Below are 16,599 nucleotides of genomic sequence, written 5' to 3'. Positions count from 1 at the left end.
ATTACACTAGAAGTCTTTCAGAAAGCGCTGTAACTAGGTTTAAGGATATGATTCCTTCTTTATGTTCTCTAATGACATATACCAACACAGTGCAGAGTAGCTACCTAAACTCTGTAAGTGAGATAGAGTATCTCGTCAATAGTTTTACATCCTCATTGAAGACAACTTTGGATGCTGTAGCTCCTCTAAAAAAGAGAGCTTTAAATCAGAAGTGCCTGACTCCGTGGTATAACTCACAAACTCGTAGCTTAAAGCAGATAACCCGTAAGTTGGAGAGGAAATGGCGTCTCACTAATTTAGAAGATCTTCACTTAGCCTGGAAAAAGAGTCTGTTGCTCTATAAAAAAAAGCCCTCCGTAAAGCTAGGACATCTTTCTACTCATCACTAATTGAAGAAAATAAGAACAACCCCAGGTTTCTTTTCAGCACTGTAGCCATGCTGACAAAGAGTCAGAGCTCTATTGAGCTGAGTATTCCATTAACTTTAACTAGTAATGACTTCATGACTTTCTTTGCTAACAAAATTTTAACTATTAGAGAAAAAATTACTCATAACCATCCCAAAGACGTATCGTTATCTTTGGCTGCTTTCAGTGATGCCGGTATTTGGTTAGACTCTTTCTCTCCGATTGTTCTGTCTGAGTTATTTTCATTAGTTACTTCATCCAAACCATCAACATGTTTATTAGACCCCATTCCTACCAGGCTGCTCAAGGAAGCCCTACCATTATTTAATGCTTCGATCTTAAATATGATCAATCTATCTTTGTTAGTTGGCTATGTACCACAGGCTTTTAAGGTGGCAGTAATTAAACCATTACTTAAAAAGCCATCACTTGACCCAGCTATCTTAGCTAATTATAGGCCAATCTCCAACCTTCCTTTTCTCTCAAAAATTCTTGAAAGGGTAGTTGTAAAACAGCTAACTGATCATCTCCAGAGGAATGGCCTATTTGAAGAGTTTCAGTCAGGTTTTAGAATTCATCATAGTACAGAAACAGCATTAGTGAAGGTTACAAATTATCTTCTTATGGCCTCGGACAGTGGACTCATCTCTGTGCTTGTTCTGTTAGACCTCAGTGCTGCTTTTGATACTGTTGACCATAAAATTTTATTACAGAGATTAGAGCATGCCATAGGTATTAAAGGCACTGTGCTGCGGTGGTTTGAATCATATTTGTCTAATAGATTACAATTTGTTCATGTAAATGGGGAATCTTCTTCACAGACTAAAGTTAATTATGGAGTTCCACAATGTTCTGTGCTAGGACCAATTTTATTCACTTTATACATGCTTCCCTTAGGCAGTATTATTAGACGGTATTGCTTAAATTTTCATTGTTACGCAGATGATACCCAGCTTTATCTATCCATGAAGCCAGAGGACACACACCAATTAGCTAAACTGCAGGATTGGATGACCTCTAATTTCCTGCTTTTAAACTCAGATAAAACTGAAGTTATTGTACTTGGCCCCACAAATCTTAGAAACATGGTGTCTAACCAGATCGTTACTCTGGATGGCATTACCCTGACCTCTAGTAATACTGTGAGAAATCTTGGAGTCATTTTTGATCAGGATATGTCATTCAAAGCGCATATTAAACACATATGTAGGACTGCTTTTCTGCATTTACGCAATATCTCTAAAATCAGAAAGGTCTTGTCTCAGAGTGATGCTGAAAAACTAATTCATGCATTTATTTCCTCTAGGCTGGACTATTGTAATTCATTATTATCAGGTTGTCCTAAAAGTTCCCTAAAAAGCCTTCAGTTAATTCAAAATGCTGCAGCTAGAGTACTGACGGGGACTAGAAGGAGAGAGCATATCTCACCCATATTGGCCTCTCTTCATTGGCTTCCTGTTAATTCTAGAATAGAATTTAAAATTTTTCTTCTTACTTATAAGGTTTTGAATAATCAGGTCCCATCTTATCTTAGGGACCTCGTAGTACCATATCTCCCCAATAGAGCGCTTCGCTCTCAGACTGCAGGCTTACTTGTAGTTCCTAGGGTTTGTAAGAGTAGAATGGGAGGCAGAGCCTTCAGCTTTCAGGCTCCTCTCCTGTGGAACCAGCTCCCAATTCAGATCAGGTAGACAGACACCCTCTCTACTTTTAAGATTAGGCTTAAAACTTTCCTTTTTGCTAAAGCTTATAGTTAGGGCTGGATCAGGTGACCCTGAACCATCCCTTAGTTATGCTGCTATAGACGTAGACTGCTGGGGGGTTCCCATGATGCACTGTTTCTTTCTCTTTTTGCTCTGTATGCACCACTCTGCATTTAATCATTAGTGATCGATCTCTGCTCCCCTCCACAGCATGTCTTTTTCCTGGTTCTCTCCCTCAGCCCCAACCAGTCCCAGCAGAAGACTGCCCCTCCCTGAGCCTGGTTCTGCTGGAGGTTTCTTCCTGTTAAAAGGGAGTTTTCCTTCCCACTGTAGCCAAGTGCTTGCTCACAGGGGGTCATTTTGACCGTTGGGGTTTTACATAATTATTGTATGGCCTTGCCTTACAATATGGAGCGCCTTGGGGCAACTGTTTGTTGTGATTTGGCGCTATATAAAAACAATTGATTGATTGATTGATTTGAAGCCGTAAACCATTGAAGCAATGCTTCGATCCACTAGCTCGTTGGTTCTTTGATTCACTGCTCTTCAGAAACGGCAAGTCCGCTTCTTAACCCCTCTCAAAGCCATTAAAATACTGTGAGTCATTTTTGTGTGGATTAAAGTCACTAACTGGGACTCTTGTCTTCTTGTAGTCAAGAAGCGAGAATCATCCTCTGTTCCGTTGTCACAGCTTCAAACGCTGTGCGGTTCTATGCTGAGAGAGTCCGCTCAGAATTAATAACTTCAAAACGAATTGCCGCTTTAAATAAAATGACACCTCTTTGTAATACAGACAAGAAACAACAATCGACTAAAAAGTTTTTTTTCCTCCCAAAATGAAACGTGCTGTATTTCTTTACAAATTACATCCTGAAGTGAAGCACAGCAGCTACAAGAGCTCAGCTCAGATATATGGAAAGACATTCATGCCAATAATGTCTAAAAGGAAATGCTTTTGACAAAAACTACAGATTTTGTTTATTCCTATTTATGTCCAGAGATCAAGGATCCACCATGTAGAGTTTATTATGTCCAAAGTTTAAGGATCCAGTGACCAATTTCATATTTATTTACTTTAAGACTCAATAAAAAAAACCTCAATTTCAATTCAATCGGCTTATAAAGCGCCAAATCACAACAAAATCTAAATATACTAAAACAAATATATCACAACTGTACACATATCATCACTAAATATACTAAAACAAATATAGTACAAATACAAATATACTAAAACTAATACAATATCACAATTGTTTAAAACAATTGTGATATTGTATTTGTTTTAGTATATTTTGTCACAGACATGATGAATATTGTTACCAGCTGGACTGTTTCTAATTTTGATTGGTATCAATGGAAAATGTCTTCTGTGAACTGTCTGTAGCTCAATATATTATTAAGAATATATGCAGTCATATTTTTATTGATGTTATCAATTGAAAGAAAAATCATAAATTGAGATATCATTGAAAGATTTTGGCAATAAATTTGATCCTGTTTACAGTCAATTTTTGTTATAGTGTTTTTAGGACATCATATTTATACAAATAAGAAGTGTTCACTATGGTCCATGAAGTATAATAAATATATTAAAAGAAGTGTGACAGTGTATGTTGCACACAAATAAAAGAATGAAGATTACTGAATTGAAAAATGAGACGCGTACGATTTTTATTTTATCATTGGGCAAAAAATGCATCTGTCAGATTTTCACTCTGGATCCAGCCCTGATATGTTTCTTATGGAGCCACTCCTTGGTTATCCTGGCTGTGTGCTTTGGGTCATTGTCATGTTGGAAGACCCATCCACGACCCATCTTCAATGCTCTAACTGAGGGAAGGAGGTTGTTCCCCAAAATCTCACAATATATGGCCCCGGTCATGCTCTCCTTAATACAGTGCAGTCGTCCTGTCCCATGTGCAGAAAAACACCCCCAAAGCATGATGCTTCCATCCCCATGCTCCACAGTAGGGACAGTGTTTTTGGGATGGTACTCAGCATTCTTCTTCCTCCAAACACGGCGAGTGGAATTAAGACCAAAAAGTTCTATTTTGGTCTCATCTGACCACATAACTTTCTCCCATGACTCCTCTGGATCATCCAAATGGTCATGGGCAAACTTAAGACGGGCCTGGACGTGTGCTGATTTAAGCAGGGGAACTTTCCGTGCCATGCATGATTTTAACCCATGACGTCTTAGTGTATTACCCACAGTAACCTTGGAAACAGTGGTGCCAGCTCTCTTCAGGTCATTGACCAGCTCCTCCCGTGCAGTTCTGGGCTGATTCCTCACCTTGCTTAGGATCATTGATACGCCACGAGGTGGGATCTTGCATGGAGCCCCAGTCCAAGGGAGATTGACAGTCATGTTTAGCTTCTTCCATTTTCTAATAATTGCTCCAACAGTTGATCTTTTTTCACCAAGCTGCTTGGCAATTGCCCCGCAGCCCTTTCCAGCCTTGTGGAGGTCTATAATTTTGTCTCTGGTGTCTTTGGACAGGTCTTTGGTCTTAGCCATGTTAGTAGTTGGAGTCTTACTGACACCAACGGCTGCCTTACGTCCAAATCGCGTTTCTTATTTATTACGATTCTGAATTGATCCAAAATGTCCAAGAATCAATTTTTAAAAAGCATTTTTTAAAACATTTTCTTGCTTACTCGCTGTGTGTACCGTTTGTCAGGCAACGGCTTCCGTACTACAGCGTCCCCATGAGGGGAGGGTCCGGCATGCTTCAAACATTCGTGAACTGCAGCTTAGTATGGCGGACGAAGAGCTAATTCAGCCAACACCGTCTTTTGCTGAAGGCAAATGTTTGGGCGCATTTTGGATTTTATTATTTGCTGCGTATGAAGGAGCTTGACATGACTTATGCAGTGTGCAAAATCTACGAAATGAAAGTCAAGTACTTCGGAAGCACTTCAAATCCGCAAGCCCACATGCTGCGCCATCACCCGGAGCTAAAAGAGTGAAGCAGCAGTCTCTGCCGACTACTGACCAGCGATTCACTAAACTGCCAGCCAACTCTGAACGAGCAAAGCAGATAAGTAAATTTATATCTAGAATCACTTGATTAACCTTGTAAAGCTGCATTTTTTTTAAACATAACATTTTTTAAGTAATATAACTATTTCTCAGAGCTCTTTAAATCGAAAATCGATTCTGAATCAAATCGTCACCCCAAGAATCGGAATCGAATTGAATTGTGAGTTGTTGTACGATTCACATCCCTATCAAATACGTGCTTCTAATTTGGAATAATAAGTGGAGTGGAGGTGGACCTTTTAGAGGTGGACTAACAGGTCTTTGAGGGCCAGAATTTCTGCTGATTGGCAGGTGCTGAAATACTTATTTGCAGCAGTAACATGCAAATAAATTATATATATATATATATATATATATATATATATATATATATATATATATATATATATATATATATATAAAAATCATACATCGTCATTTCTGGATTTTTTTTTTTTGTTTTGTTTTTGGATTATGTCTCTCACAGCGGACATGCACCTAAAATGAAAATTTCAGACCCCTCCATGATTTCTAAGTGGGAGAACTTGCAAAATCACAGGGTGTTCAAATACTTATTTTCCTCACTGTGTGTGTAATCGATTTTTTCTGACACCCATACAAAATTGCAACCTTTAGTCCGTGATGCTGTGCACTGACTTCATGTACTTCCCAAAAAGAAAGAAAAAAAAAAAGACTGTGTAGTTCCTCAGTCCAGCAAACAAAAATGCATCACAAATTTGACCAGACTTTATCCTAACAACTCTTCATGCCTCCAGACAGCTGAAAGCATAATAGATTTGTTTTTTTTTTCTGTGTGTGTTGGAAGAATTAGCAGCATCAATTAGCTCCTTCAAATCTTCATTTGCCAGGAAAACAAACTCTGCAATGTTTAGCTCAACGCCACCCCCGGTAGTGTAAGTGCGCGTGGTGGTCGGCATGTGCAATAGCACATTTCATATAGCACCAAAATTGCACACTAGAAAAAGAACTATTGCACGGTCAATGTAACAACGACAAATTGCATGAATAATCCATGTCATGTGACATATGTGACACCCACTAATCAAAGGACAAGGATCCACTCAGCCGTTATATAAAACACCATATTACAGTGCAGGCAACAAGCAGCATTCTGTTAATCACCGGCTTTGAATTACGGCCTGCCTCGTTTCGGTCCCGGTGTCTGAGCATGATTTGAAAAAAATTAACTGCCTGTCTTTTAGTCACGGATATACAGTACACACTTTCCTCAAATCGGCAAGCGTCAGTGCTGAACTTCATTTCGTACTTGTTACTGGGCACACTGATGCTGCATTGTCTGATACATGAGAGCGTTTTTTCCTGAAAATGCATTGCGATTGGACAGGACGTTTTGTCCGATGTAAGCGAAAATCTGTTATAGAAAATCCATTATATATGGCGTTTATGGCGACCCCGAACATAACGGGAGCAGCCGAATGGACAACAAAAAAAATTTAAATGGAAATCCATATTAAAGCACTGGAACTTTTGCTTTTGTCTGGTGAATGTGAATATCCGGTGTATACAGTGACAATTTAGGCAAGTTTTACTGTATACACAGATGGCTGAATCCAGACTGTTCTGGTCGCTAATGAGCAAGAAGTTGTAACTAAAGCCAATTAAGATTTAATCCTTGCAGACACCCCCCTGGCACAGAGAGCAGCATGACAGCACTACAGTTATCACAAAGTTATCACCCTTCCTTCGAACTTAAGACACGATATCACCTTTAAAACAGCCTTTCAAAGATGTTGAAACAAGTTTAAGGACATTTGCACATTTTTTAACATCACAACATCAAAGGACTCCCGACTAAGTCTCTCTGTGCACATGCGCTCATAATTACTGGTCTCTGATGTTTTTTTATTGCTCTCTCTGAGCGAGTTAACAGGTGCATTTCCAGAAAATGCCTCACTCGGTGTGATGTACTTATTAGGAAAAAGGAAACATCCTGATGGCCGACAAGACAGAGTGAAACGAATGTCCAATAACGAAGCTTCGGAGCTGATGGTGAGGTGATGGTCTAGTGGTTAAGCGTTGGGCTTGAGACCAGAGGATCCTCGGTTCAAATCCCAGTCTGACCAGAAAATCACTAAGGAACTTGGGCAAGGTCCTTAATCCCCTAGTTGCTCCCGGTGTGTCGTGAGTACCTTGTATGGCAGCACCCTGGTGTGAATGTGAGGCATTATTGTAAAGCGCTTTGAGTGTCTGATGCAGATGGAAAGGTGCTATATAAATGCAGTCCATTTACCATTTTATTTGAAATATTTATAGAGGGGATGACACACTTCACCCAGAAACTTAACTTTTTCCAGAGTCTATCGGATTTTGGAACCTAAAGTGTCTTTACGCTGCTGTTTGTGTAACAGAATGCTGGTTTAACCGCCGCTGTGATCATGGGCGTTCTCCATCATGCTGTTTTATAGACTGCCTGGACACGCAGATGTCTCATATTAGAAAAAGTCAAGAGACGCTATTTTCAAGAGATAATGGACCGTGACAGAACTTGAGCTGAAGCCAGACCTGCAATCGGACATTATGCGCATACGCGATTACAACCTGAGGGCAAGTGGACCTGGACATTATTCTCTGGCCGGCTATCTGTACCTGAGGACTAGTGGAACTTGAAAATGATCTCTGGCTGTCGATCTGAGTGAGGACTAGTGGCCCTCCTTGACTGGCATTTGCAATGTGTCCGTGGGAGCTTCTTTGATGTTGCAGACTATTTGAAAACCTTTACAACTGGGTCAAATCAAATCAATTTTATTTACATAGCACCAAATCACAACAAACAGTTGCCCCAAGGCGCTTTATAGTGTAAGGCAAAAGCCATACAATAATTACAGAAAAAAAACCCCAACGGTCAAAACAACCCCCTATGAGCAAGCACTTGGCGCCAGTGGGAAGGAAAAACTCCCTTTTAACAGGAAGAAACCTCCAGCAGAACCAGGCTCAGGGAGGGGCAGTCTTCTGCTGGGACTGGTTGGGGCGGAGGGGAGAGAATCAGGAAAAAGACATGCTGTGGAAGACAGCAGAGATCAATTACTAATGATTAAATACAGAGTGGTGCATACAGAGCAAAAAGAGAAAGAAACACTCAGTGCATCATGGGAACCCCCCAGCAGTCTAAGTCTATAGCAGCATAACTAAGGGATGGTTCAGGGTCACCTGATCCAGCCCTAACTATAAGCTTTAGCAAAAAGGAAAGTTTTAAGCTTAATCGTATAAGTAGAGAGGGTGTCTGTCTAAGATGGGACCTGATTATTCAAAACCTTATAAGTAAGAAGAAGAATTTTAAATTATATTCTGGAATTAACAGGAAGCCAATGAAGAGAAGCCAATATGGGTGAAATGTGCTCTCTCCTTCTAGTCCCTGTCAGTACTCTAGCTGCAGCATTTTGAATTAACTGAAGGCTTTTCAGGCAACTTTTAGGACAACCTGATAATAATGAATTACAATAGTCCAGCCTAGAAGAAATAAATGCATGAATTAGCTTTTCAGCATCACTCTGAGACAAGACCTTTCTAATTTTAGAGATATTGCGCAAGTTCAAAAACGCAGTCCTACATATTTGCTTAATATGCGCATTGAAGGACATATCCTGATCAAAAATGACTCCAAGATTTCTCACAGTATTACTGGAGGTCAGGGTAATGCCATCCAGAGTAAGGATCTGGTTAGACACCAGGTTTCTAAGATTTGTGGGGCCAAGTACAATAACTTCAGTTTTATCTTAATTTAAAAGCAGGAAATTAGAGGTCAACCATGTCTTTATGTCTGAAAGACATTCCTGCAGTTTAACTAATTGGTGTGTGTCCTCTGGCTTCATGGATAGATAAAGTTGGAACTCCATGTGGAACTCCATAATTAACCTTAGTCTGTGAAGAAGACTCCCCATTTACATGAACAAATTGTAATCTATTAGATAAATATGATTCAAACCACTGCAGCGCAGTGCCTTTAATACCTATGGCATGCTCTAATCTCTGTAACAAAAATTTTATGGTCAACAGTATCAAAAGCTGCACTGAGGTCTAACAGGACGAGCACAGAGATGAGTCCACTGTCTGAGGCCATAAGAAGATCATTTGTAACCTTCACTAATGCTGTTTCTGTACTATGATGAATTCTGAAACCTGACAAACTCTTCAAATAGACCATTCCTCTGCAGATGAGCAGTTAGCGGTTTTACAACTACCCTTTCAAGAATTTTTGAGAGAAAAGGAAGGTTGGAGATTGGCCTATAATTAGCTAAGACAGCTGGGTCAAGTGATGGCTTTTTAAGTAATGGTTTAATTACTGCCACCTTAAAAGCCTTTTGGTACTTAGCCAACTAATAAAGATAGACTGATCATATTTAAGATCGAAGCATTAATTAATGGTAGGGCTTCCTTGAGCAGCCTGGTAGGAATGGGGTCTAATAGACATGTTGATGGTTTGGAGGAAGTGACTAATGAAAATAACTCAGACAGAACAATCGGAGAGAAAGAGTCTAACCAAATACCAGCATTACTAAAAGCAGCCGAACATAAAGATATGTCTTTGGGATGGTTATGAATAATTTTTTCTCTAACAGTTAAAATTTTATTTGCAAAGAAAGTCATGAAGTCATTACTAGTTAAAGTTAAAGGAATACTCGGCTCAATAGAGCTCTGACTCTGTCAGCCTGGCTACAGTGCTGAAAAGAAACCTGGGGTTGTTCTTATTTTCTTCAATTAGTGATGAATAGTAAGATGTCCTAGCTTTACGGAGGGCTTTTTTATAGAGCAACAGACTTTTTCCAGGCTAAATGAAGATCTTCTAAATTAGTGAGACGCCATTTCCTCTCCAGCTTACGGGTTATCTGCTTTAAGCTGCGAGTTTGTGCGTTATACCACGGAGTCAGGCACTTCTGATTTAAGGCTCTCTTTTTCAGAGGAGCTACAGCATCCAAAGTTGTGCTCAATGAGGATGTAAAGCTATTGATGAGATAATCTATCTCACTCACAGAGTTTAGGTAGCTACTCTGCACTGTGTTGGTATATGGCATTGAAGAACATAAAGAAGGAATCATATTACCTTAAACCTAGTTACAGCGCTTTCAGAAAGACTTCTACTGTAATGAAACTTATTCCCCACTGCTGGGTAGTCCATTAAAGTAAATGTAAATATTAAGAAATGATCAGACAAAAAGGGGTTTTCAGGGAATACTGTTAAGTCTTCAATTTCTATGCCATATGTCAGAACAAGATCTAAAGTGTGGTTAAAGTGGTGGGTGGGCTCATTTACATTTTGAGCGAAGCCAACTGAGTCTAATAATAGATTAAATGCAGTGTTGAGGCTGTCATTCTCAGCATCTATGTGGATGTTAAAATCACCCACTATAATTATCTTATCTGAGCTAAGCACCAAGTCAGACAAAAGGTCTGAAAAATCACAAAGAAACTCACAGTAATGACCAGGTGGACGACAGATAATAAATAAAACTGGTTTGTGAGACTTCCAATTTGGATGGACAAGACTAAGAGTCAAGCTTTCAAATGAATTAAAGCTCTGTCTGGGTCTTTGATTAATTAATAAGCTGGAGTGGAAGATTACTGCTAATCCTCCGCCTTGGCCCATGCTTCGAGCATTCTGACAGTTAGTGTGACTCGGGGGTGTTGACTCATTTAAACTAACATATTCATCCTGCTGTAACCAGGTTTCTGTAAGGCAGAATAAATCAATATGTTGATCAATTATTATATCATTTACTAACAGGGACTTAGAAGAGAGAGACCTAATATTTAATAAACCACATTTAACTGTTTTAGTCTGTGGTGCAGTTGAAGGTGCTATATTATTTTTCCTTTTTGAATTTTTATGCTTAAATAGATTTTTACTGGTTGTTGGTGGTCTGGGAGCAGGCACCGTCTCTACGGGGATGGGGAATTGGGGGGATGGCAGGGGAAGAGAAGCTGCAGAGAGGTGTGTAAGACTACAACTCTGCTTCCTGGTCCCAACCCTGGATAGTCACAGTTTGGAGGGTTTAATAAAATTGGCCAGATTTCTAGAGATGAGAGCTGCTCCATCCAAAGTGGGATGGATGCCATCTCTCCTAACAAGACCAGGTTTTCCCCAGAAGCTTTGCCAATTATCTACGAAGCCCACCTCATTTTTTGGACACCACTCAGACAGCCAGCAATTCAAGGAGAACATGCGACTAAACATGTCACCCCGGTCCGACTGGGGAGGGGCCCCAGAGAAAACTACAGAGTCCGACATTGTTTTTGCAAAGTTACACACAGATTCAATATTAATTTTAGTGACCTCCGATTGGTGTAACCGGGTGTCATTACTGCCGACGTGAATTACAGTCTTTCCAAATTTACACTTAGCCAGCAGTTTCAAATTTCCTTCAATGTCGCCTGCTCTGGCCCCCGGAAGACATTTGACTATGGTTGCTGGTGTCGCTAACTTCACATTTCTCAAAACAGAGTCGCCAATAACCAGAGTTTGTTCCTCGGCGGGTGTGTCGCCGAGTGGGGAAAAACGGGTAGAACTGTGAACGGGTTGGTGGTGTACAGGGGGCTTCTATTTAGAACTACGCTTCTTCCTCACAGTCACCCAGCCAGCCTGCTTTCCCAGCTGCTCGGGATCTGCTGGGGGACAGCTAACGGCGGCTAAGCTACCTTGGTCCGCACCAACTACAGGGGCCTGGCTAGCTGTTAGTTGCTTTGTGTTCCTTTCAATGGAGCATTCATTGAAAGCAAAAATTTTATTTTACTTTGTAAAAGTCTGTGGGAATGGATCTGGATGCGAGTGTTTGCAGCACGCTGTTTTAACATGCAGCTCCGCTATTTTATTGCCGCTGTGAACATGGGCATGAAATATCACAGACGTGATCACATCTGTCTGATCAGATCTAATCAGATCTGTGCAATCACACAGATCTGATCATATCTGTGACATTCCATGTCCATTTACAAAGAGGCAATAAGTAGCTGACATGCAAGTTAAAACGGCTGCTGCGCTGTTTTAACCTGCATGTTTTATTGCCACTTTGTACGTGGACGTGGAATGTCTCTGTGACATTGTTTTCCACAGGCAACATGATGACACATATACACACATATATATTAAGGTTGTGACCGATCCGATCCAGTATTGTGAACGGCTTCCGATACGACATAATTCAAGTATCGGAAAATACCTATCCAACCCGCGACGTTTTCCAATACCGGTGAAGCGTCTCAACTGCTGCTTCTGCTCTCTGCTTTGTTTGCTGTGGAGCATGAGGAGGGAGGTTTCTGAAGCAGAGTTGTTTGAGAGAAAATTCTTCTGTAGTGTTCAAAGCTGAGGGTAGTGGCAAATTTCCGCTCACCTCTCTGGTTCAAACTGTCTGTTCGTCAAGCACAGATTTTCCAAAAAATGAACTGAATCGTAGCTGAAAACATATGCTGAAAAGTTAGCCGCTTCAGCGTACCAAGCCTGTGAGCGCTCGGCTGAGGAGGACAGCAAACAGAGATTCTGTCCACTGAAAGGGAAAAAAAATAATTTCCATTAAAGTCCTTCAGTATTAATCCAGTATTTGTCACGTGAGCATTTCGAAATTTATGGTTTATTTTACAGTTGAAAGGCTTTGTGTAAGAGAGAGCAAGCGAGCAAGAGAAAAAGAGTGCAAGAGAAAAAGGCAAAGAGAGAGCAATCGAGAGAGAGAGAAGGGAAGAGAGAGAGAGAGACAGGACTTGATTTTTACTCGTAACACTTGCTTTGACAATGTAAACATGTCTCCCATATCAATAAAGCTCCATTGAACTTGAAAACTGAGAAGGATAGACACAGAGAGAGAGAGAGAGAGAGAGAGATGTCTTTCCTCTTTAAGTCGATAAAAATAAGGCTATAAAAAAATAAAAGTAATTCTTAATTCTTTCCTCAAAACATCAAATCTAGGCTTTCATCTTAGATACACCTTCTGGCAAATTGTAGCTCAACTTTCAGGTGTTCTTTTTAAGAAAATCCTCGTATAAAATTAATAATAATGATAATATTAAAGCAAACACAGCTCTGGTATCGGATTGGAATAATATCGGTATCGGGAAATATCCAAATTCGGGGATCGGATCAGAAGTGAAAAGTTGTGGATGAGTGCATCCCTAATATATATATATATATATATATATATATGTATATATACACACACACACACACACACACACATGGCTGCAAGCAACTGAAAATTTTTTGACTGAACATTTTCCGTGAGTGGACAGATTGTGCGGCGAAGCTGCGAAGTCATCTAGGGGGGTCCGGGGGCATTGGTGTGCGGATGGATGGCATGTGGCCGTAGGCCTTCTGCACATTGAGTAGGTCCACGATACCTACATACTTCAGCACCTCAACCTGCAGTTCTACTGGCAGCAAGTCCATGGCTGTTATTAGATAAAAAAAATGGAAGTCTATGGTGGCATTCTGCATTCATGTTATCTGTGTGGCACTGCTGAGTTTTCTTTTTAATGTTTTATTTAATTTGGAGATCACTTTTTGGGGGAAATTGTAAATATATTTAGGTATTGTAAATTAACTGCAGTTGTATTTACTGTCAATTAAGCAACCACTGAAGATATGTGCACTGGGGTGGGATTTTCACTTCTTCCCACTCCCTTTTGAACTTTGTCATTTTTTGATTTGCTTCTTTTTTGATCTTATTTTTTCATATGAGTGTAAAGGTACAGAGAGCACAAAGAAGCTTTGTTCATTTGATTTGCTTATATTGTGAACTGCCATGATACTGGAATTGACAACTAAGTTCGAAATAAAAAAAAATTGATTGACTGATTGAACCACCAGACCAACTGAATTTTAAATGAAGTCTTGTGAAATACTGTCACCACAATCCAGCACTTTCAAATGCCACAAGTTTTAATATAAATGATAAAAATCATCACCAATGAACACTTTTACATTAGCATTTTATTTTACTTCAAAATATTTTATTTTACAAAATATATCTTGTCATTTTTGAATCGATTAAAGAGTAAAAACTTAATAAATCAGTTGTAAGTACTAAAAGAAGTTTATGTAGTAAGCAATTTAGCCAGAAGGTCGAGAGGGGGAAGTGTTGACTTTTTAAGTACTTGAAAGACACTGGACTCGAGAGGATTTAGCACTGCTATAGTGGACTGATGCAGCAGGTGGCAGCAATGCGATGCCATTAAGTGCCGTAGAAGAAGACAGGGGTAAGTTAGATTTCATCACCGGGACACACGTTTGGAGAGGAGTGCATTTCATGTCAAAATAAAGCTATAAAGTGTAAAAACAGAAGGAAATCAATTGCAAGGCCTGAAAGGAGTTTCTGTAGGATGTATTTTAGCAGTAAAGTCCAGTGAGAGGAGGAAGTGTTGCCTTTTTAAATACTTGAAAGACCCAGGACTCAATGAGAGGATTTAGGGTTGCTTTAATGGCCTGATACAGTAGGTGGCAGCAGTCCAACAATATGGATGCCGGCTGCCATTAAACGCAGTAGAAGAGAGGGGTGAGTCTGATTTTCTCATAGGGACACCCGGTTTGATAGGAGCGCGTTTCGTGTCGAAATAAAGCCATATATATATTTTTAAGTTAGCGGTTTTATACGACGATATAAACGGAACATGGAAAAAAAATTGAACGGAAATCCATAAACTGAGGTTTTGCTCACGTTTACCTTCAGAAAGCAATGAGCGCGGTGACAGAGTCGCTGCCCAGAACACCACTGCGCATACACGACTGCTTCCTGTAATGGCGGCCTCCGTATGGAATACATTTTAAAGCAAATTCCATCCTTCTCTCCCGTTTTGTGTCGAAATGAAGCAATAAAATATTTTTTTCAGTTAGCGATTATAAATGACGGAATAAACGGAACCAGAAAATAAAAATTGACGGACATCCGTATACAGACGGAGATTTTGCAGCCATGTATATATATCTTTTTCAGTTATATACACAACACTTATAAGCATTTTGTTTTGATTTTAACAGGCTGCATTTATGGATCATGGCTGCAGGTGCACTAAACCTTCTCAGAGCTGCTGCTTTTACTGTGACTGCATCAAAATTAACAGTTATCACTTAAAAACGAGTCATCATAACACGACATCACACTTGTGTAACCTTTAGAATCAATCTGTCCTACAGTTCTTAACTTTAGCAGCTACATTCCATTCAAGCTTGCGCTGGCACCTTTCTAGTAGCTACGTCACTGCTGTCGGAAACACACAAGTACTCAAGAGTACTTTGTTAGTGGCTGTAGCTGTTTGATGCGAATGCCGTATTCACTGATTTAACATTTTCCATAATCCCCTTTGCAGCTAACGCACCATATAATAATTACATTATTCCCTCTGAGTGGTACAAAGTCAGACTAGACATGCTGCTGTGGCGCTCTAATCGGTCCCTGTCTTTTATTAAGAATTATTGATGAATTTATGTGTAAATAACTGTTGTACAAAAGCTGTCGCTGAGATAGATGACTAGAAGTGCAGCTTGAAGCAGAAACAAAGCCATAATCGGTGAATCGCTGCTGATGCTCCAAAATGACGCATGCACAGTAAATGCACAGTGAAGGCAGGGGGAGCGCTGAGCTCCTCACATCGGAACTCTGGTGAAACCAAACTCTCGCATAAGTCACGGACGGCGAGAGATTCACAACTGCGAAACAGCAAATACTTTGAAACTGGTCTCGGAAGTGCGCAAACTAATCCTGGTGGATCATCAGATGGTCACTAACAGCCTAAATTTTAATTGTTATGATTTTGGTGCAACATGTCCTTTAACCTTCAAGACATCTGAGATGGTTTACAGACCATTGATAGACTATTCATAAACACAGAAAAAAGACCATTAATTATTTATCATGTAATAGATAACCAAAACCAAAAACACAGCACTTTGTTACTCATTTTACTGATGTTCTGGTTCAACAGCAGGACATCAGTAAAAGGATCTTTTGGTGAAGACATCTGTAGGCCTTGTGTTGCACTCTGTCGCGATGTCCCTCTCATAAGAATCTGGAGGTGAAGATGACATCAGTGACTTCTTGGTGCAGGATGAGGAGGTACATATTGTACCTACTGGTTCTGTGACATGTATATCTGGATATACTGGTGTCACACCTGAGATGATTCCACTGGTCACAGCTGTCACAGGTGATGGCTGTGGATTGCTTTATGGCAGGTGACACAAGGATATTACATGGTGTTAGCTCCAGCTCCATATTGATTTTTATGACTGGTGCAGCTCTTTTTATATGACATTTCCTTTAACACAGGTGTGATCTGTCAGAAGTATGAGCTGACATCTTCATACTTCCTTTGACACATTCGTTCAGTAAATAATTTAAATTTTATAGTTTTGGTGTCTATGAATGGTCTTTTTTTTTGTCTATGAATAAGCCTTTACGCACCCTGGGAACGTGCATGCATGACCAGGTTGGTTCAAAGATCGAGA

This window comes from Thalassophryne amazonica, chromosome 20 (genome assembly GCF_902500255.1).
Source record: "Thalassophryne amazonica chromosome 20, fThaAma1.1, whole genome shotgun sequence".
NCBI lineage: Eukaryota > Metazoa > Chordata > Actinopteri > Batrachoidiformes > Batrachoididae > Thalassophryne > Thalassophryne amazonica.
Note: the sequence above shows the minus strand (reverse complement) of the source record.